This window comes from Prionailurus viverrinus, chromosome A1, assembly GCF_022837055.1.
Source record: "Prionailurus viverrinus isolate Anna chromosome A1, UM_Priviv_1.0, whole genome shotgun sequence".
Taxonomy (NCBI): Eukaryota; Metazoa; Chordata; class Mammalia; order Carnivora; family Felidae; genus Prionailurus; species Prionailurus viverrinus.
The window spans coordinates 125,638,122-125,662,005 of record NC_062561.1 but is presented as its reverse complement, the minus strand read 5'-3'; the positions used below and the strand labels follow the sequence as shown (position 1 = coordinate 125,662,005).

Below are 23,884 nucleotides of genomic sequence, written 5' to 3'. Positions count from 1 at the left end.
CACCTGTGCAGAAAGATAGTTGAAGGCTGTGAGGAAGGCAGCCCAGCTTCATATCGCAAGCCTCATGTGGAGTAGTGGCCATAGGAAGCAGTGGCCCTTGGTTTGTTCTTGTGCTTTTGGCTCTCTTTTTTTTTCTTTTTACTTTTTTTGATTTTACACTATAAACAATAACAACAACAATAACCAGTAACCTATTGCTCTTCTTCATATTCATATGGATTTTAGGGAACTACTGTTTTTTTCTCTTGAAGAAATCTATAAAATTCCAGAAGTCAACAGCTTGAAGACAACCTCCAGGCGCAGGGAAGAAAACACATGTTGTAAAAGACGAGACAAGCACATACAAGGACAACTAGCTGGGGCCAATGGCTGTTTCAATGCCACCTGACCTAAACAGTAGGTATTCTTTTTCTCCTCCCATCTCCTGCCACCACCTCAAAGGCCTGATTTGGTCTAAGTTCTGCAGAACTCTTTTCAAATGACACAAGAGACAGTTTGTGGAGAGATGCAATAAGAAAAATTGAAGTATGAATAAGAATCATGCAAAGTCAAAAGTCAGGGAAGAATCCACAGGGGACAGGACACTCAGAAAGGTTGATGTCTCACTACTTCAACTAATTGCCTCCATTGGACTCATGACAGAATCTCAAAAAAAAAAAAAAAATTGAGGTTTCAAATCAGCATATAGACTATGTCCTTACAAACCCTGTTGGGTTATTTTTCTGACTGGATGATGATAAGCTTATGTCCTGAAGGAATGGAGAGAGATTCTGAGATTGCCAATGTTAAAATAAGGTGGAAATTGTGCTTCCTTCAAAATGAATTGGCTTCTTAACTGCTTTTTCTCTTGATCTAGCACCTACTTTCTTCCATTTTGCTATAGGTTATCTATTGCCTTAAGCTTGAAAGGAAAAGGCGAATTAGGAGGTGTACAGACTGTGCAGTCCTGAGAGGTCACCAGATCTGGAAGTACAGTAGTCAGATGCTGTTTTCTTAACGGCTTGAATTTCCTTTAGTTCCAAAAACCTATCCCTAAGGTTGGTCTGAAGTTCATTTGCAATCCCGGTGGCCATTTACTATCACCTACAGTGGGAAAGAGTGAGGTTTTTAGTATTGCACAGGTATGAAATATCTGAGTTTAAAAAATAAAATCACAGAGGCGCCTGAGTGGCTCAGTCGGTTGGGCATCCAACTTCAGCTCAGGTCATGATCTCACAGTCCGTGAGTTCAAGCCCCACGTTGGACTCTGTGCTGACAGCTCTGAGCCTGGAGCATACTTTGGATTCTGTGTCTCCCTCTCCCTGTGCCCCTTCCCTGCTCACACTGTGTCTCTGTCTCTGTCTCTGTCTCTCTCTCAAAAATAAAGATTAAAAAAATAAAAAAAATTAAAATCATAGTTTTTTGGGGTTGGGCTGATTCTCCCAGCCATATTTGTAGGCTGTAGATATGGCCGTGGGGCTTCCACTGAGGTCTGAGACTGTTGAATGGGTGGGCACTGGAGCCAGCAGTGAGGTAGGAAATGTGCGGTAGGAACCCTACGTATCAGGTCTCAGTGCCTGCAAATGGGCTATGAATGAAGAGCTGGTTGCCTCTCATTGGAAGGAGGGAGTCTGGGTGTGTGGAAGGCAGGATCTCAGACTCCTATTGCAGGAGCTGCTAGCCCATGAAGCCAAAGCTGGGGGTGACCACCACACTCCTCCTCTGCCTGATGTAATTGAAGGCATCCTTCCTTCATGCAGAATTGCTTGCTTTTCATGAGGTAAACCATGCAGATGGTGGGTGAATGACAGATCCCAGCCTCACAGTAGACCAGGACCTTGCCTCCCCTTTCCCTGACATAGTCATTGAAGCCCATTTGCTTCTTGAAGTGAGAGCTAAGGTCAGCCACGTGGCTGTCTTACACGGGATCCATTTGTACTGCAGGTGGGTCATGCAGGACTCCAAGGTCCACTGTGAGGCATTTAGCAGAGCTGTGATGTGCAGATTGGCCAAGAACTCCCACTTGGAGGCACTTCCAAGGTGGAGCAGCTGAAGGATTTCAACTGGGATGCTCTGGTCCTGGTCATAAGCTGGCACTGATTTCCCACACTGGCTCTTGAGGGCTTTTTTGGTTTCAAACATCTGTAGTGAAATGAATTTTACACCTATGCAACACTCAGGATATTCCCATTAGAAAGCCTCCCATCCTGGGGCACCTGGGTGGCTCAGTCGGTTAAGCGTCTGACTTTGGCTCAGGTCACCATCTCACAGTTCCTGAGTTCGAGCCCCATGTCGGCCTGTGGGCTGACAGCTTAAAGCCTGGGGCATGTTTTGGATTCAGTGTCTTCCTCTCTTTCTCTACCCCTCTCCCACTCATGCTCCGTCTCTCAAAAATAAATAAAAAATTAAAAAAAAAAAAAAAAAAAAAGAAAGAAAGCCTCCCAAAGGAGGAGGTACACTGGCGGGCCGACGGGAAGCCAGGTGACAAGTGAGGAGAGCAGCACGCCCACATCGTCGCTCTCCTCAAGCAGGTCCTGGTCTAGCACAAGGTTGGGCGCTGCAGCAGCCGCGCATGCGTAAGCCGCCTTCTCAGGCAGCACGCAGTGTCGCGTCTGCGCTGAAGTGTCTGAAGCAGCACCACGCAATGGAGGTTGACCGTGAGCTACTGGCTCTGGGTTTTTGGTTATGCATTTTTGCTGGGTAGAGCCGTTGGATGATCCCAGCTGGAGTCTGCCTTCACACGTGAATGAGATCTTTTCTGTCAGGTGACATGGCTTTACTCTCAGGTGCACAAGTAAGTAGCTGGTGCTCTGGTTCCTGTCAGGGAAGGAATGTTCCAGAAGCTTTCTGGTAGCATTTCGTGGGGATGGGGGTGGGAAATCGTGGAAACAAGCACCTAAGTCTGGGCTGTGGCTATCAGTGTCCGCCCTCCTGTTCTGTGTTCCTTCAAGGGCTGCTTCTACCTGCTCCTGGCTCCTCCAGGCCTGTCATCCCTTAACTCAGACTTTTCTCCTTGATGGTCCAGGATGATAAACTCGAGATGTGTGTGTACCACGTGAACACATCCCTGATAGAAAAGTGTGGCTGCTTTGGAAATACTCTGGAGGCTCCTGCTGGCCCCGCAGCCACTCAAGTCTCAGGACTCCAGTGAGAGATCGGCATTAGTTCTGACCGTGACAAGAGAGCGTTGGAGGGAGGGTGAAATTTGGTTTCTGTTTCTCAAAGCAGTCAGAAGGATGGGTTTATGGGAGTGATGCTTGTCTCACACGATGGCGGCCCCTCTACCGCTATTCTCATCATTCTCCTCACGGAGGGGAGCTGGGCCTTGTTCTGTCTGAATGTCTCAATACTGCTGTGCCCTAGATTGTGTGTTGGCCAGGTAGTGCCACCTTCGAGGTCACTTAGGTGAGGAAGGGGGAGCTGGAATGGGCGTATGTTTGCCCTTGGGCAAACTTGTATTGTTGAACAGGTCTCTGGTTGGGATACAACCTATTCCCCTGTTGTTGACCTTCTTTGTATCATCTGCCTTAGGGCTGCTCCAAAGCTGACCTGGACGTTGGGATGTCAGTTCGTCACCCTTAGCATTCCCAGCCTCTTTGGAATATTCTGTCACCGGCTAGCTTGGGTATAGGACACTAAGGCCTTAGCTACTGGTCAGTGTCAGGTGAGAGCCTGGGAATCCCCAGGTTTGGAGGACATTGCTAGAGAATGACCACTGGTTGAGGGGTGGACCTTTGGTCTCACAGAAAGGTTAAGTTTCTCATTATTTAAGGAGCTTTCTGACTAATGACTGCTTAACTTCTATTATTAGCTATTTAATTATTTAATATTATTTATATTAGCTATTTTAATTTTATTTGTTGAATGAAACTGATGAGGTATGGAAAACATGTCAGCATCATTTACTAAGATTTTTAATTATCATTAATAACATTCTTTAACCATAGTACCAAGGTTGTAGTCCCTTATGTTGGATATGTATCTCCTAGGCAAAACTAGCATAAATAATATATTATTCCACTTATATGAGATACCTAGAATAGTCAGTTTCATAGACATGGAAAATATAATTGTCATTGATAGGGCCTGGGCAAGGAAGGGAGTGGGGAGAGACTGTTTAATTGGAATTAGAGTTTCAGTTTGGGATGATGAAGAGTTCTGGAGATGGAAGCTGGTAGTATTAGCACAATAATGTGAACATACTTCTGTGCCACAGAACTGTACACTTAAAAATGGTTAAGATGGTAAATTTACTTTGTCTATTTAGCAAAAATAAAAATATATATCTTCAAAAAAGCAAAACTGATACTGTTAGGATAGTAGTTACTGTGAGCTGGCAGGTTGGTCAATAGTGACCACAGTGGAGCATGAAGGGAGCTCCTTTAGGTGTGCGGAATGTTCTTAATTTGGGTGGTGGTCCTATTGGTATGTTCAGTTCATGAAAATTCATCAAGCTGTATACTGACATGCACTTGTGTCTGTATACTACAGTGCAAAGTTACCGTGGAAGAAAAAGAAAGCAACGTCAAGTTATGAAGTGCTTTAATTTGTGCTAGAGTAAGCTACTGAGAGCCATGTGTAAGGCAACTCCCACTCACTTAGCTCTATTACAACACTCTGAGGGAGGTGCTGCTTTATGAAAGGATATTGAGGAACAGCAGTTTCCAAGGAAAAAGTAATCATTTACAAGTTTGTAGTAGGAGATCTCAAATATCTCAAATCTTCTGGGTGTACATCTCTAAGGGTACATTTTCTTGCCTACTCAGTTTAAAGTGTTTCAGTCTTTAAAATAGAACTTGTAATTCTTAAATAAGACTCGGTGTTAAATTACATGTGTCTCAACCAGAAGGAAAAAAAAATCTCCAATTTAAACTAAACATAAACTTTCTCACTCATGTAAATTTCAGGGTGAGTTGGGATCATAGGATTATCTGCTAGCTCTGGATAGTTCAAAAGCAATCATGGTAGTCTTTATTATTATTTTTTTTTAATCTAAGTGATTTTAGAAAATTATAATCCTCTTAAAATTTTTTAGAGGGTGAGGATCAAACCAGGAACCCATTTGGAAAGGAAAATCATCCTCAGAGCATATTTCAGAGATATTTGGGAAGATGTACATTTAAAAAAGTACACAGTATACTATTTTGTATTAAAATATCCTATTCTTTTTCATCCCTATTTATTTTAATAGAGGGAGAAACATTCTGATATGTCTTTCCTTCTAGATTCTGGTTTCCTTTGTCTGTCTTTGGTCCTCACCCTTCTATTTCCATATTTCTCTGAGGCATGTTTGTCCTTCCCTGAGTTGTTTTACTGAGCTTTGCAACAGTAGCACATCTACCTTTAGTCTCAGCCACATCCAATTATCTCTGGCTGGCTGGTTAGAACTCACAGCAGCCGTGGGTGGGATCCTTCTGCAGTACAGAGAGGCATGTGCCCTGGCTGGCTGCTCTGGGCCTTGTTCTCTGTCATACCCCATCAGATTTTTGAGACTGCATCTTGCCCTAGGGATTGGATCTGGTTAAAATAAACTGTTCAAAACACTTGCTCATAGAGTCGTTATCTGGGGAGGTTGAGAAAGAAGGCAAGGAAGGAGAATTATTTTGAAAACGATAAAGAAAAGCAGTACAGGAAATGGGTAAGAGACAGGGACAGAGGTTAGTTCTTATCACAGCCAAACTGGTGCATCTTGCTCTGTATCTTCTAAAATATCTTCTCTGACCAGCACTTTGTAGGATGTCTGCTGGTAACTGCTACTTATTTCACAATCCTGAATTCAAGGGTGCCCATCAGAAAAGAATACAGTCTCTATTGAAAAGACTCCCACATGAAGCCCATTGTGCTATCCCCTAATTTTAGTTTGAATTCAGGCATGCTAACATGTTTTAAATGGGGAATCTGTGTGCAACCTCACTCACTGCAGACAGGCTATTCTCCTGCTATGTGGAAACATCCCATTTCTCTTCCCTACTGTGTCTTTGGTCAACAGTTATAAACTTTCTGAGACAGCTGGTTGTATATTAAAGTCTATTTATAACAGTCAACGGACAACTGCTTATTTATGGGGAATCATGGCAATTTTTGCTTAGGAAGGACAATTGGGGCATTTCTTCTGTTGTGGAGCGGGTTCAGCCGCTGGACTCCACAAACATTGCCTCACTTGTCTTCTTACATTCTGTGGACTGAGGTTACCCTGGGTGCTAATGATGAATTCAAACCCAGCACAGAATGCTGGTTCTTCAGTCAAGGTTCTTGGGGACTGGACAATGGAAAACATGAAACAATTATACTTTGTGAGGAATAAGGAAGTACAAAAGTACCCATAGTTGTGAGGAACAGCATACTATACTCAAAATCTGAGTACAGTTCATGAAAATGTAGATACCCCCCCCCCCCAAACCCTTGACACTTTCATGGCTCTACTTAAAATAAGACCATATAATAACTTGTTAGCATTGGAAACAAAAGAAAATAAGATAAAAACTGTGTATTCTGGTGGGTCTTGGGGTGCTTTTTTCAGATTTTTTTTTTTAATAGAATATAATACAAAACTAAAATCTGGTCATGAATGAGTGGTGAAATAAATATGTGAACAGGAAAAAAATCTGTTTGAATTCCTAGAGAATATCTTGCATAATGCTTTTTAAAACCAGCTCTAACTTTAATGTGATGACTTTGTCTCCTCCAATTAAAAAAAATTTTTTTTAAATGTTTATTGTTGAGAGAGAGAGAAAGAGAGAGAGGATGAGCAGGGGAGGGGCAGTGAGCAAGGGAGACACAGAATCCAAAGCAGGCTCCAGGCTCTGAGCTGTCAGCACAGAGCCTGATGTAGGGCTCAAACCCATGAACTGTGAGATCATGACCTGAGCTGAAGTCAGATGCTTAACTGACTGAGCCACCCAGGAGCCCCCCAATTTTTAAAAATAGAAATTTAAAAAATTTTTAAAAATAGACTGAAGAACCAGCATTAAATAGAATAGAATAGATATTTAATTTTAGAATAGCATATATTCAGTTTTTAATATAAGAAAACAGAAAAAAAATTAGAATGGGCTATATCCTCACTGCCCAGGTGACACTTGTTTTATTAAAAATAAACTGTCGTCGGGTGCCTGGGTCGCTCAGTAGGTTGAGAGTCTGACTTGGGCTCAGGCCATGATCTCACAGTCTGTGGGTTCAGACCCCGTGTCGGGCTGTGTGCTGACAGCTCAGAGCCTGGAGCCTGCTTTGGATTCTGTGTCTCCCTCTCTCTCTGCCTCTCCCCTGCTCACACACTCTCTCTCTGTCTCTCTCTCTCTCTCAAAAATAAACATTAAAAAAAAATTTTACAAAGAAACTGTCACTAGTATATGGTTAGAAACTCAATTGGACAGCTTTAAACTGAACGTGAAATTAAAACTAAGCATAATTGTTCATGATTATCAATCAGTCCAGGAAAAAGTTGTGCATGTGTATCTTACACACATGCAGATATATCTGTACCCATGGAGAAGTTTTAAACAAGTGTATTAAAATACTGAAACAGACCTTGTCCACCTTTTTATTGTCTGATTCTGATTTCACTTTATTCCACCTCATCTGTAAAACTGAGTACATCTCACTCATTTTATTGTATCTTTTCCAGAAGGTGATAATAATTATAATAAGCATCATTTTGATGACTTTTTATAGTTAATAATTTATATAACTTATAAATTAGGATTTCAGAATTCTCAGTCAGTAAGTTATCCCTAAATGACTACTTATCCCAGTTTAGATGCTTTTGTTTAATTTAGTAACTTTGTGAACTGTTTAACTCATTTTTATGTGTATATTTATTGATTTTTTTTGAAGACCACTTTGGATAAGAAGCAGCCTTGTGTTGCTGAAACAATTTGTTCTTAATTCTGTACTCTTCTGGGATTCCTTTTGAGAAACAGTAGGGTAAACCATGTCCATTTCATTCAGTAAGGCCTCTTTTTTTAGATTTGGTTCTTGTGCATTTTTCTTTCCATCTCTGCAGCAAAAGGTAAATTAATAATGAGGTGCTCATGAATCAAGCCAAAGTCCTTTCAAGAGGAGACTGTACAGCAATATCATGGTTTCAGTTCTTACATTCTGCTTAAAGTCTCAGATTCTTTTTGGGTGTAAAACTGCAAAAGTAGACGTTGGAATTGGTTTCAGGTAGTTCAGACAAGATCATTAGTCTCATTCTTGATTCTCACGAGAAACAGAGGTGAAGGTTGAGCTACTTAAAGCTTTTTATTGTGGCCACATAATTGTTCAACTCAAATATGGGGAGAGAGAACAGTCATTTCATCTCAAAAGTCCTTTTCTGTGGATTTATCAGTGAAAAGTAGTGCAAGTTTTACATTGACTCATGTCTCTGTGAACTATTTGCAGTGGAGATAAACAACTAACATGGAAAGATAAAGATTTAAATAGTTTAAAAGAAGTATTTTCAGAATTGTATTCCATATGTGAGTATACAACAAGAATAAGGGAGTAGTCAGTAGAAAGAACAGTGGTATATCATTTTAAGCAAAAACCCTAGATATGATATGTCTGTTTGGGGCCATATGTTAATATGTTTTTGCTGGTGAACAAAATCAGTGTGGTTTTCCTTTTAGCAGTTAGAAGGTCTGAGATTTTTAAGAACTGAGCACTCTTTGAACAGTAAGATCCATGTAATAAAAGTCTTCCACAGACTATGTAATGTAACTTTTAGAAAACAGAAGCTGCAACTTTTTGTGGTCATTTGGTCCCCAAGATACAGATGACCCTGTATTCAGAAGAACACACTCAGCAAAATTCCTTTCAGGCAGTTTTGGGGCAGGAGGGGTCTGACAAGTCTTCCTTACTTTATTCTTTTTTTTTTTTTTTTTTTTTTTTTATTTTTGAGAGAGAGGAAATGTGAGTTGGGGATGGGCAGCAAGAGAGGGAAAGAGAGAGAATCCCAAGCAGGCTCCACACTGCTAGTGTGTGGAGCCTGATGTGGGGCTCAGACCCACAGACTATGAGATCATGACCTAAGCTGAAGTCAGTCGCTTAACCAACTGAGCCACCAAGGTGCCCCTCATTTCTTAATTCTTAAAAATCAAAGGATTGGTTCCCAGGAACAATGAATGGTAATTTGTGAGCATCCTTTTTCTTGTTGTTTTTGTTTTTTGTTTGTTGTTGTTGTTGTTTATCCCCCCCCTCCTTTTTTTGTTGAAACCACAGAAAGAGTGGTTTCCCAAACTCACTGAAAGGAATAGATCATGCTTTCACCAAAGCTTTCTAGGAAACTTTGAAAGGGTGAGGGCGGGGGAGGTGGATCATCCAGGAGTGACTTAAGGTCTTTCGTGGCAGAGCAGAGAATGAATGAGAGAGGGAGAAGAGCAAACCTAGGAAAAGAGCTGTAGGTGCTGCTGGATGGAGTAGAAATTCTGGGGAACTGAGAGGATGGAGAAACCACTTGAGAGTCCTTGCAGAAGCAGTGGGTGCTCCCAGCACCATTTAGTGCAATGCTTCTCCATGCTGGTTGAATTGGACTGAGTTGGGCTTGAAGCTGCTCAGATGCAGTACATTAGAATCTCTGTAGGGAGGTTTGCTGTATTTAAAAGCCTGTCCTGGTAATTTTAATGTGCAAACATGAAATCAGCTTCTGATCATGGAAATAACACGTAGGGTTTGAGGGAGTGACTATTCCAGAAAAGATTTTGTAAATTCCAGCATGGAAAGACTCTTAGGTGTTAACCTTGGGTAACACTTGAGGTAATGCCTACTTTGTGGAATTATTGGGAAGATTATCCTTGTGGTTAAGCTCAGAAGTTTGTAATTAAATACACTGGATTCAAGTCTAATTACCAGGTGTGTATTCTTAGGCAAATTGTTTAATTTCCTTAAGCCTCAGTTTCCCTATTTGTAAAATGGGGACAAAAAATACTTGTTGGTAACATTTAGTTCTGTAACCACCCTGAGCATGCTACTTGACATATGGAAAGCGTGCAAAAATTGTAGCTATTCTTTTCCTTCCCTCCACCTCTTATTGTTACTCTTATTATATCTAATGCCTAACAAAATGTATAAAAACCTAAATGTTAAACTTTATTTCCATTTCTAAACTCTATTAGTTAATGCTAAGTATGGGATAGTAAAAGACTATGGAACATTATTTTATTATGATATCCATATATGTGATATGCATATAAGGTATAATGTCTGCTGCCTATTGATTTTTTTTTTCTTTTTCTTGATGTGGACAGAATAGTGTAAGGACTAAATGCTGTTTGTCTGGGTGTGGTTTAAGCCAGATGAAGTGTGACAGCCCTTTCTGGGAAGAAAGAATAATGACATCATCACCACTTAGATAATAACTGACTATGCTAAGCACCTCACATGGACTGCCCAATTCAATCTTTACAGCATCCCTTTGAGGTCATTAATAGAATTGCCTCTGTCTTTTTTCGATAAGGAAATGAAGGTTTACAGAAGTCAAGTCATTTGCCCAAGGTCAGAGAGCCCGCGTGAGATGGAGGAGGAGGAATTTTAACTAACTCAGACATAACTCTGCCTGTAACCTCTTTGCTAAATAGGCCTCACTTGCTATGGGTCACTGTCAGGTTCAAGGTCCTCCAAGGCAACTCTAAGGGAAGGGGGAGTACCAAGAAGCCCTTTTCTCCAAGTTGCTAAATATAAATTTTCCTCATACATTAATTATTGGTACACTTTTTACACTGTTATTTTTGGGCATGGTATGTTATGTTCCTGTGGCTACATTATTTATGTATATATTCACATTTCTGCAAACCTGTATGAAAGAAGAAGGATAAAAAGGCAGTGAGAAGTCCTGAGAAAAATAATATCAATTTTATGTTTTGAGATTTGTTTTCTTAGTATAAAACCGGCACAAAAATCAGAGTATAAGATACCATGTATAATATCATTGCCTATTTTAAAATGGACATTAATACATGGAAATGTACAGAGGAAAACAAATCCTAAATGTTAACACCAAAATGTTGACAGTGGTTATCTTCTATAAAGTGGGCTTGGGTTGACTATCACTTTATTTTGATGATTTTTTGTATTGTTTACAAAATAGGCATTAGTTACTCTCATAATCATGTCCAACATAGAAAACTTGGAAAAGCCAGAGAAGCATAAAGAAGAAAGTAACAATCATCCAATAGTTACCACTCAGCTAAAAATGCTAACATTTTGGCCAGTCATCTTTCTATATGTCTATTAAGTGAATATATATATATATATATATATACATATATATATATATATATATATATATATATATATATATACACACACACTATTTATAATTTGGGGCGCTCAGTTTCTTTCCTTTTTTTTGGATAAATATATTTTAAGCATTTTGTGATACTAAAAACCCTTCTTAGGCATTATTTAAATGGCTACATAATAAATTGTATATATAGTTTACTTGACCATTATATTATACTTTTTCTACTCTTTTATAGCAAGCATCAATGGCAAATTGAGAGAGAGAGAGAGAGAGAGAGAGAGAGAGAGGGAGAGAGAGAGAATCCCAAGTGGGCTCTGTGCTGTCAGTGCTGTTGTCAGCACAGAGCACAGTGCAGGGCCCAAATTCACAAATCGTGAGATCATGACTGAGCCGAAGTTGTATGTTTAACCGCTTAACCTACTGAGCCACCCAGGCTCTCTAGTTTGATACAGTTTTAAGCAAACTTGTGAAATGGTTGAATACTTTGAATACTTACAAAATTCCACAGAAAGAAATTTCTGTCAGAAAGAAATCTTAGTAATGCCCTTTCAGGAAGGATGAGGGAGAGAAACAGGCCTATCAAGATTGGCTCTCCTCAGCAGGCCTCAATATACAGGACAGTGAGGGCACAGCTGGGATGGAGTACTAACTAGTATGAGATTGTCTTGAATGACTTGTCATGCCTCAGGCAAACATGGAACTTTCTCATTATCTGAAGTTTGTTTCAGGCTGTTCCTGGCCAGTGTAGACCTCCAGGTCCAAACCACAACCTGAGCAGATTTGCCAGGAGAGAGGGTGGGGTAATGCTGGCAGGGCAGTGTCCTGGGGCAGCCCTAGAGGGACAAGGGCAAACTGTCACTGGGAAGAGATTTGAGATAGAGAGGGCTGTGAGGGGAGGGAGGAGGGAGGTATAGGGCAGGGTGACAGAGACAGAGATACTTTACTCTGGCCTGAAGATACAATTTATCTACAGTGCTTAGTAGTGCTGGGTATATGTCCACTATGACTGTCTTTCTGGAAATGGTGGTCATTTTGCTTGGTGTGAACCCTCCACAGAAGGATCAGAAATCTAGCATTCTGCATTGGTGGAAATGCACCCACAAGATGTTCGGAGGCTCTGAAATACTTCAGGAACAGGAGAAATGAGGACTCCTTCATCTGCCTCAAATGTTCCTCTTCCCTGCTCATATCCCTCTAGAGCTCCCCCGTTCCCTTCACCCCTGCCCTTCACCGAAGCAATCCTACCGTCCTTAGCTGTCTCAAACCTTCATGAAGACAGGGGACAATAGTGATTAGGAGCTTCTGGAGCTCACTGCTCAGATTCAAAGTCTGCCTCTACCACTTAATAGCTATGAGTTTTGGTAACTTGGGTAGTTTCTCTGCACCTTGGCTCCCTCATCTATAAGAAGGCTATTTAAGGATAGTCTCATCAATTTAGTTATAGTGAGGACTGAACGAGGTAATTCATGTAGCTTCTTAGAACTATGTGTGGCACACAATAAATACCATGCCTTAGTTACTTTAACTTTGTATCAATTTTTCAAACTTAATTTTTTTTTTAAATTTTAAATAGACTTTATTGTTTTAGAGCAGTTTTAGGTTTCCAACAGAATTGAGCAGAAGGTACAGAGATTTCCAGGTATGTATGGCCTCCCTCACTACCACCCTCCCTCTCTGGAGTGGCACATTTGTTATAATTGATGAATCTACAATTGATATATCATTATCACCCAGAGTTCATAATTTACATTAGGGTTCATGCTTGGTATTGCACATTCTGAGGGTTTTAACAAATGTCTAGTATAGTATCATGCAGCCTAGTTTTGCTGCCTTAAAACCCTTGGTGCTCCATCACTTTTAATAACAACTTGCCTAAAATTGTAGATAACGGACATTTCTTAGGTATGTTTTGTTTCTTCTTGTAAACCAAAGCTGAGTTAGTTTATATGATGTGTATAATTGCTTCACAGAGCCAGGTACAGCACAGTGCAAAAGTATACTGAATAATTGATAGGACACTTGGGCAGATGAACAAGATCTGTGGATGGGTATAAAAAACTCAAACTGACATGAGATTTTAATTAAAAAAATTTTTTTTAATGTTTATTTCTGAGAGAGCATGAGCATGAGCATGAGCAGGGGAGGGGCAGAGAGAGAGGGAGACATAGAATCCCAAGCAGACTCCAGGCTTCAAGCTGTCAGCATAGAGCCTGACGTGGGACTTGAACTAACAAGGCATGAGATCATGACCTGAACCAAAGTTGGATGCTTAACCGATTGAGCCACCCAGGAGCCCTGAGATTTTAATTTTTTAAATACTTAATATTTCCCACATTTTCTCCTGTGAACATATTAATTTTATTTTTATTTATTTTTCAAAGTTTATTTATTTTGAGAGAGAAAAAGACTGTGTGAGTGCACACACACAATCGGGGGAGGGGCAGAGAGCAAGACGGAGAGAGAGAATCCCAAGCAGGCTCCACACTGTCAGCGCAGAGCCCTACATGGGGCTTGAACTCATGAACCATGAGGTCATGACCTGAGCTGAGGTCAAGAGTCGGACATTTAACCGACTAAGCCATCCAGGCGCCCCAAACATATTATTTTTATAGTCAGGAAATACATTTTTTTAAAGTTTATTTTATTTTTGAGAGAAAGAAAGAGCGTGAGCAGAGGAGGGGCAGAGAGAGAGGGAGACAGAATCTGGAACAGGCTCTAGGCTCTGAGCTGTCAGCACAGAGCCTAATGCAGGGCTTGAACTCATGACCCATGAGATCATGACCTGAGCTGAAGTCCGATGCTCAACCAACTGAGCCACCCAGACGCCCCTATAGTTAGTAAATAACACAAAAGGTAACGTGTGTGTGTGTGTGTGTGTGTGTGTGTGTGTTTTAAAGGCCTTAAATTTGTTCTTTGTTCATCAGCCCCTCACTAATTCTTAGCCCTGACTCATCTTTGGCAGTGAGCACCAACCATGTTATCTGTGGCGGGAAGTACTGAGTTTTTATTTAGTATTCACTTGTATAATTGTTAAGGGCACAGACTCCAGACCCAAATGCTTGGGTCTGTATCTCAGTTCCTCACATCGTAGCTTGTGAATTTGTACAAGTTATTTACTTCTCTGGACCTGCTTTGCCTCATCTGTAAAATGGGTGAAATGATGGTAACATACTCACTGGGATTTGTGAGGATTATCTGAGTTAGAGCATGTTAAGCACTTAGACAGTGACCAGCTCGTAATATCTGCTTGTAAGTGATAACTCTACAGCTTGTTAGGGTACCCAGGATTATCCCAGAGAAGTTTCTCTTCCAGTTAAGCACTGTCAAGGATACCTTTGTGCCCTGTCCTACACACTGCCACAGCATACAGTGGCCTCAGGAAGTACATTTCTGACAAACGAAGCTGCATTTTCCATTTGAATACAAATTTAACTGTAGGCTTCTGTTACCTTTTGAACTAAATCTCTTAAAATATAATAAAGACGTTAAGTGTAATTATTTTATTAGAGTTACAGATTGCTCCTTCGATCCCCCCTTTGCCCTTTAATGGCAACAGCAAGATGTAATAAAACCAGAATGTGAGTTGAGCCATTGCTGAAATTGTCTAGTCAGAGAAGGTCCAGGCAGGTCTTATCAACCTATATCCCAGCTTATCTTGGCATGGTGTATGAGAATTTCTATAATTGGAGGTTATCACTCTCATAGCCAAAATGTCAGTCACTAGATCCTTCATTGTTAGAGAAATGTCCAATGTTGTGACTTATTCCAATTGCAGTCAAACCTGAAGTTAAGTCCTCTTTGGTTATTATAATGCTTCTCTTAGCCTGGGGTTTCCTCTAAGTTCCTACACTGAGCAATGCTTAATTTGGTCAGGATAAAGCTCAAACCAAAATGGTCCTATTTGCAAATAATGACCGATGTGTTCCTTTACAAAAATGACTTCATTCAACAAACAGTTTTGAGTAGTTGCTGTCTCTAGGCACTAGGATAGGTCCAAGGGTACAGTGTTGAACAGGCCAATGAAGATTTCTCTCTTCATGGAGCTTGCAGTCTGGCCAAGAGTCAAAGACTGACCCTGAATCAATAATGTTCAGTGCCTCAACAGTAAGAGATAAAATAAAAGCCCCATACCCTAAATATTTTTTGTAAAGCCCCTGGGTTATTTCCTGTGATTCTAAGTCATATCTCAACTAAGAAGGTCTAATCAACTCTCTTTTCCTTCCCCTTCTCTTCACCAGTCCCTATTTCTGTATCCTTCTTTGCCACATCCTTCTTTTGACATCCTGTTCAAAATCTGGGGATAGTGCCTTTGATTGGTGGATGTTTTAGTCTGGATTCTCCAGAGAAACAGAATTAGTAGGATATATAGGATTTATTGTAAGAATTACATAATAAGCAATAAGATTTATTATGAGGAATGTGTCATATAGTTGTAGAAGTTGAGAAGTCTCAAGATCTGCAGTTGGCAAGCCTGGAGACCGAAGAATGCTGATGGTATAGTTTCATTCCAAGTCAAAGTCCTAAGAACCAGGAAAGCCAATGGCATAAGTTCCAGTCTGAGTCTAAAGGTGGGAGAAGACAGATATCTCAGCTTGAGGAAGGTTAGGCACAAAGAACATATTTTTTCTACTCTGCCTTTTTTTTTTTTTTTTTTAAGTCTTTCCTTGGATTGGACAAGAGCCACCACATTGGAAAGGGCAATCTGTTTTACTCAGTTCATAGATTGAAATGTTAATCACATCTAGAAACATCCTCACAGGCACACTATCACACACATACCCAGAATATTGTTTAACCAAATATCTGGCAGCCTGTGACTCGGTAAGTTAACACATCAAATAAGCCATTACAGTGAGCCATCAAGTACCCAAATTCTAGCTGCAAGGGAGCCTGGAATAATAAATATCTGGCCTTTTGAGCTGATACAATGAAGGATGGGCTCTGTGTCTTAAAATGAGAGATTCCTCTAACCTGTAAAGGAAGGGTTAGATGCTGGGTCACTAAAAAGAATGGCATCTGTTTCCTAAAATCTAGAATCCAGTTTTCCTGATTCCAAGTCCAGTGCTTTCTTCACTACATCTTGGTTGTTTCTTTTTTTCCCTTATTTATTTTCAGAAAACAGGCTGACACAGTGAGAGAGCATGGAGAATTCCATTCTTGAGTGTGTGTTTAATTATCTCTACACTGGAGCAAATGCCATCAACTGATTTTTTTTTTTTTTCATGGGAATTCAAACCCCACTCTCTTTGGCAGAAAGTCCTAACTATTTTTGGAAGTTGGAAAAAAATTCAGAGAATCTGGTTCACTTTTGGTCATGTACAGTAATGTTATTTTTATGTATCTAGGACAGTGACATGGTCAGTGCTTATTTTTAATTGGCTTTCTGGGGACACAAGGGTGGGGTATGAGGTCAGGAACAAGGCAGGGAAGTCACTCACAATTGGCTGGAATCCTATCCCTTTGGTCTGTACTCTATCACAAATCCTCTTGTCCCTGAGTGCCTGAGATTGCTTCCCCTCAGAGCCTACCAGGCCTCTCTCTGGTCTTCCTACTTCCTTTTGATTCCAACTAGAATGTTCTCCAAGGGTTGGCAGAAAGTGCTTTAGTCCAATAATCAGGACATCCGCATTTGAGTTGTAGCTCTTTCACTTAATCACTGTAAGTGTTGAACAAGTTACTTACTTGGAATCTCAGTTTCTTTATCTGTGAAACAAAGTTACTGGATTAGAAAATGCTTCAACACAGTACTTTTGGCTGAAAATCATAATATCCAAGTAAAAATGACCTTAAAAATAAGCGGCGCATTATGTCAAAATAAAAATTTAGGACTTAAGATTATTTCATGAATTGGTTCAACAGCTCCATGTTATTATCAAGGACACAAGCTCTTTTGTCTTACTCTGCTGTCGTCTTTAGTTTGGTGTGTCTCCTAATGGTTGCATATGGGTGCCATGGTTTGAGGCCTCAAGAGCATTACTTCCTTGTGAGGTTGGTTTTTTTTGTTTTTTTTTAAATCAGGTAGGAAGCCTTTCATAGAAGACTTCAGCAGACTTCTCTTTAGGTTCCATGCCATAGTCCCAAAGGAAGGTAGGAAAGTGACTGTCAGACATTTGAAGCCTCCATAGAATGATGTCAGGCTCTATCAATGAGGGTAAAGACCTGAAAAATCCTTTCAATTTCCAACATTTCTTGATGTTATTCTTCAGTGAATACAAGGATCAGACTCTGACACTGCTACTTGAGTGTTGGATCTTGCATGACTTTGGAAGGACAGTGGCCTCTTCCTCCTATGAAAGGTACATGGAGTGGATCTTGGCAGTACTCTTCAGAAAATTTTTCATGGAGGACATAATGAATTGCCTGTTTGGGGGGCTAATTTCCCTTTGTAAAAATATAGAAACATACAGATACACTCAGTATATGCTTCCCATGAAGTTCATATTTTTTCCTTATTTCCTTCTGTAATGCATCCTCATCATGTGGCAAAGTTGGAAATATCCAATTTACCCGATCATAGATTGGTTCTCTGGAAGCAGACACTGAGACAGGTACTAAAACCTGTAGTTTTCCATAGTATATAATTCTTTTACTGAGACTTGCAATCAATTCCAAATGGCATGTTTTCTTATTACTGATAGTTTAAAAACCATAGTGTCTGCAGATCATATGGCCTTAGTGGCAGGGCTATTTTTACCATAACTTGGACCTGCTTTACAGTCTTTTCTATTCTAGGCCACCCAGAAATCTAGCAACCTTTTTTTTTTAATTTTAGTTTTAATTTTTTTCAATATATGAAATTCATTGTCAAATTGGTTTCCATACAACACCCAGTGCTCATCCCAAAAGTGCCCTCCTCACTACCCATCACCCACTCTCCCCTCCTTCCCACCCCCCATCAACCCTCAGTTTGTTCTCAGTTTTTAAGAGTCTCTTATGCTTTGGCTCTCTCCCACTCTAACCTCTTTTCTTTTTTTTTTTTTTTCTTCCCCTCCCCCATGGGTTTCTGTTAAGTTTCTCAGGATCCACATAAGAGTGAAAACATATGGTATCTGTCTTTCTCTGTATGGCTTATTTCACTTAGCATAACACTCTCCAAGTCCATCTACGTTGCTACAAAAGGCCATATTTCATTCTTTCTCATTGCTATGTAGTACTCCATTGTGTATATAAACCACAATTTCTTTATCCATTCATCAGTTGATGGACATTAAGGCTCTTTCCATAATTTGGCTATTGTTCAGAGTGCTGCTATAAACATTGGGGTACAAGTGCTCTTATGCATCAGTGCTCCTGTATCTCTTGGGTAAATTCCTAGCAGTGCTATTGTTGGGTCATAGGGTAGATCTATTCTTAATTTTTTGAGGAACCTCCACACTGTTTTCCAGAGTGGCTCTAGCAGCCTTTTGTATCACCCAGTATGTGGGCTGGCAAAGTATCCTTGCATGTGGATATGTTGTCTCTAGAACCTCAAGAGGCTCACCAGGTTTGTGCTTCCTTATTAATGGTGTAGTATAGTCCTTTCTCCTAGGAATTTGTCTACATCTTCAAGCAATGGGTTTGGAGCCGAAAACGGGCTCAGGTCCAGAAATTGGGCAAGAACTATGACAATTTATTGGGAGGAGTGCTCTCAACCTGCCAGGTATCTGTCCTTAACTTTCTACTAGTACAAGTTGAATAGTATTTTTGTCTACCATTTATTATTTTGGCAGCATCCTTTGGATGCTGTGCTTTGAGTTAGGCAGTCTAGACTGCCACATCAGTTCTGCTGATCCCTGTAATGACTGTAAACTGCTGGGTTTTGGACTGTGTGTTCTGGAGCCCTATTATTTCCTTTGCTGTCAGTCAGTCCAGTTCTGTAATGGTATCTCTTACCCTGGTCTGCCCTGGCCTACAAAGGGGAGCCAACACTGTGTTTGTTTGTTTATTTATTTATTTACTCTTCTCACTGGTGTATACCTTATGGCTTTACAAATGGTGCATCCTTTGGGTTTCCTATGGAGCATTATCTTCTGATGGTCTTCTGGCCATAAATAGTATATCTATTCCAGTATGGCCACTTCCCTGAGCTCTTAATCCCTTTGTCCACTATCCACCATGATAATTCTGTCATTTCAACTTCACTCAGCATGTCCATCCCTTTTTCCAAACTTCTGGGAGTTATTGGAGTAGTGAGTTTACCATTTCCTAGGATCTTCTCCAAGGTGTTAAATCCTAGATCTGAGAAAAACAACCCCAAGTGCACACACTATTTACTACCCATTTTTATGTTTCAGGCCCTTGATCAAGTACCCTCAGAATCCAGTCCTACATATCTTCTCCCAGACCTGCTGGTACATATAGCTAGTTTTTGGCAGTCTTTTGTGGTATGGTTCCTATAGTCCCTTTCCTCCTTTGTTAGTTTGTCACCAAGGAATATTTGGATGGCACAACTACTTGTTTCCCATAATCCCTAGCCTGTTGTTTGTTATCCTAAATATCAAACACAGTGATATCCCTGGGGGGAGGAAAATTTGCTGATATATACTAAGAGTCCTGGAGCTTCCACTCAGGGGTCATGTCAGTGAAGATAGATTGAGTCATGCCTAGGTAACATAACCCTCCAAATCTCCTTGCTTAATGGAACACAGATTTATTTGTTGCTCATATCAGAGTCTGACTCAGGTCAGGTAGTTTTTTTTTAGCAGCTCATCTTAAAGCTATGACTTAAGGATGCAGTTGGACTTTCCTCATATAACTATGTTATCTGGATACATGATTTCCCAGGTCACCACGAAGTGGGAAGAGAATGCTAGACTATTGAGAGAGATGTTTTTGATGACCATTATAACAAGTGGTTTCAGTACATTCATCTATATTCCACTAATTCCCAACCTATGTGCAGAGAAAGCTGGGCCATATATTCTGTGTGCTCACAAAAAATGGTGTAGTGAGCATATAATACTGTCTTTGTAACAGAAATCAAACCCCAAATTCCCTGTCCCCCTCTCCCAAAAGCGACTTCTTCAAGTCCACATTTGCATATGCTTGTTTTTGATTCAAGCTCCAGACATGACCCTTTGAATGCCCTTAATAATGACTGAGAGATTTGGGGGACCAGGTTCAAACTGTGAGTGTATATGTGGGTGACCATCTCTGAGGGATCCCAAAACTAAGTATAGATTAAAAGAATTATTTGTGTGTTCTCTAAACACCACTGTGGTAGCCAGTTGAGACTGTTTCCTCCATTCTACTTAGGGTAAGACTCTGTGTCTACAAGGTCTAGTGCTAACTCTTCATGTTCCATAAACCCTCACTTAGGTGCCTCCTGAGGACTGTAGCTGAAAAAATTGTTTGTGAGAACATGCGAGACTGCACCTCCTTTGTGGTTTCCCCAAAATAACTGGAGAGGGATGTGTATTTCACAAAGGCAACCAACTACTCCATGGGAACAGATGAAGCAAAAGCAGGATTTGTGTATTATTCTTGACTTTTCTGTGACTTTTTTTTGTATCAGTGGTTTGGTTAAGTGTAGTAACATTTGAACTATATTAAATTTTTTTTTGGTGTCTTGTTTTATCATTTTAAGTCTTTGTACTTTATAGTATTGTAGTTAACTGTTAAGATTTTGGAATCAAAGAGGCATGAGTTGAATCATAGCTCAGGCACTTAATGTCTTTCGGTAAATGATTTACCCTTCCTGAGCCTAGTTTCTTTGTTAGCAAAATGGGGATAATAATACCTACCTAAATGGTTAGGGAGAAAATAAGGTAATATATATACAGTACTTAGAACATTATCTTCAACATAACCGTTTAATAATGACATACACATTATTATTATCTTCCCACCTCTATTTTAGGCTATAATAAGGTAGGGACAAGGCCTTTTTTTAATCACTCACCATGGCTAGCATAATGTCATGAACATTATAGACACTGAATCTTTGTTAAGATAATTTAAAGTAACTTCAGTAATACTTCAGTTTCCATTAGTCAAAATGCCTTGTACAAATTCAGTATGTAATAAGAATTACGTACGTACTAATTTAAATCATGCTTTTTATTCCCTATCAGTAGAATAAGCATTTTGAACGTTATTTGGCAGCATTGTTGGTTTTTTATTGACTCAACTCTTGACTGCTTGCTAAGTCTCCTTTGTGAACTTGGTAGAAAGCATGATGCAAGATAGTGAGCTGAGGTTGGGGCGAATGGAGTGAAACCAATGACAGCCACAGACACGCAGCTGCAATTTGGCCTCATTAGCACAGTGCCCTAATTAAGTGCCAAGTAGTTATTATCAATAATTCAAGTATCCATAATGAGCTAATTGCCTGAGCCAGAGATGGAGGGTCCAGTGACAAAAGTAGAAATAAGCAATAGCAGAAACTATCCCTGTTCTAATAAAATGGTTCACTCAATGTGAATGCTCTCTGTACTGCAGAAAGTTTTTAAATTTCATTTCTACCTATAATTGAATGAAGCCTTAATAACAGTGGGGCTTGCCCCATGCTTCTGTCAGAGTATATTTAGTTCTATAAATCAAAATCCAACAGAAGTTTTTCTTATAGAACAAAGACAAGGAAAACAAGGCAACTGAGGTTACAAATCAATTCAAAGTAGCACATTTAAAAAAGTAAGTATTAAATTATAGAGTACTTTCTATAATATAAATACAGACCTAACAATCAAATTGAAAGAAGTTAAGAGTTCTACTTGCAGACATTAATTATAGGTGAAATGAGTATACTGCTGGGTAGGGTAAAATGGGCAAGTGAATCAGTATTCAAAATTTATTTTAAAAAACCAACCAAGTGGGGCACCTGGGTGGCTTAGGTGGTTAAGTGTCCGACTTTGGCTCAGGTTATGATCTCATGGTTTGTGGGTTTGAGCCCCGCATCGGGGTCTGAGCTGACAGCTCGGAGCTTGGAGCCTGCTTCAGATTCTGTGTCTCCCCCTCTCTCTGGTCCTCCCCTGCTCATACTTTGTCTCTCTCTCAAAAATAAAAAAAAAAAACATTAAAAAATTTAAAAAAGTAAAAAAGCAATGAAACACATGTTAAGAACATATTTTTATAAGTAAAAGCCACCATGGAAAAGCTTTTCTAGTAAACTTTTCTTTCTTGCTAGCTGCTGATATTTACTTAATATTCACTGTCATTATCACTCTCCTAATTAACTCTTCAGATATATCAACAATATGGATAACAAATTGGAATGAAAAAAAAATTTTTTTTTGGTGGGGGTACAGTGCAAGGTTAGTGGTGGGTACAGAGATGGAATATGAGCCTGGATCCTGAAATCCCCCAGAACCACTGGCCTAGAAAACACATCAGGTTAAGAGTATTCAAATCTTAAATTTGTCTACTGATTTAACTAAATTAGCTAAACCTTGGGTACCTCCATTTCTCCATCTGTAAAGTAGAATTACTTAGAGATATTACTAATACCACAGGAATTGCTGGTAGATAAATCATGTAGGGTATGTGGGGAAACTATTACAATGCCTCTTCAGTATTTTCTGTACACAACAAGAAAAGACCTTGTGTATATACCCTTTACCCCAGTTGTTCCTTCTTGTTACCCAAACAGCACCAATAATCTCATCAGCATCAGTGGAATGAGAGATGCCACTTCTGAGTAATAAGAACGAGGGTTTTAAAAATACAAGATAACAAAAAAAATTCATACCAAAAATGAAAAGTGCAAAGTTATATATACTACAAACATGAATTCTTGGAGCCATACCATGAGATATTTATTCAAGATCTAGGGGTCCAATTTTGGAATGTGGGGAGGTAAGGAGCTACTCAGCTCCTCTCTTGAAACTTCCTTGTAAATATGGGACTAGAGCATGGAAATATGTGCTCCAAAGAAGTCTTGCCAAGTAAGCCACAGGGACAAGGAGGGGACCCCCTGTGATATCTGGCATTGCAGTGTCTTCATTGGAAAAACCTAACTCACAGATGCCAGCAATATTTTGCCCAAGTTCCCTTTCACCTGAGGCTATCTGGAATGCAAAATACCAGGCCTCTCTTTCTTCTTGGGGCTTCTGGCATTTCCACTGCCTGCCAGATGTGGTAATTGGGCGATTGGGTGATTAAGCACCGGCTGTGAATCAACTAGGTCAGGGTAGTCATTGGGACTCCTGGGTTCTTCCAGTCTCATTTTCCTAACCTTCTTCTGCAACTACCCCCTCTCCATTCTCATGGCTACTATCAACCACCATATGATGATGTACAAAGTGAAATATTTTCAAATGAAAATGGCATTTCAACACATAACATTTGATCCTCAGTCAAGAGTCTTCATTCTGGTAGGCCTTCTGCTCAGTAACCACACTACAGAATTGCATAGTTATTGTCTCCTAGAGAACACAGTTTACAGATGATGTTTTTATGTGAGCTGTGGTATCCTCCATTGGTTCTCAAGGTGTGAGCCACAGACCACTGGGGTCTCTAAGACTTTTTCTGCAGCCAGCAAGATGAAAACAATGTTTATTATAGTAAGAGCTTACTTTTTATCTGTGTTGACATTTGCACAGATGGCACAAAAGCTGCTAGTGCCTCAACAGAAATAAAGGCAGTAGTACCAAATTGGACTAGTTGTAATGGTATTTATTCTTCACCACTCTGCAGTTGGCACAATTTTTAAATATTCTTTGTGATGAAATGGATGTCTGCTTCATGAAGCCCTTCTGCTATAAATTG

The 23,884-nt window shown here is 40.0% G+C and overlaps 1 pseudogene; it reads right to left on the bottom strand.

The window, feature by feature from the left end:
- Positions 1-1,391: 1,391 nt before the first annotated feature.
- On the bottom strand, positions 1,392-23,342 carry LOC125164363 (dual specificity protein phosphatase 5-like; annotated as a pseudogene).
- Positions 23,343-23,884: the final 542 nt, after the last annotated feature.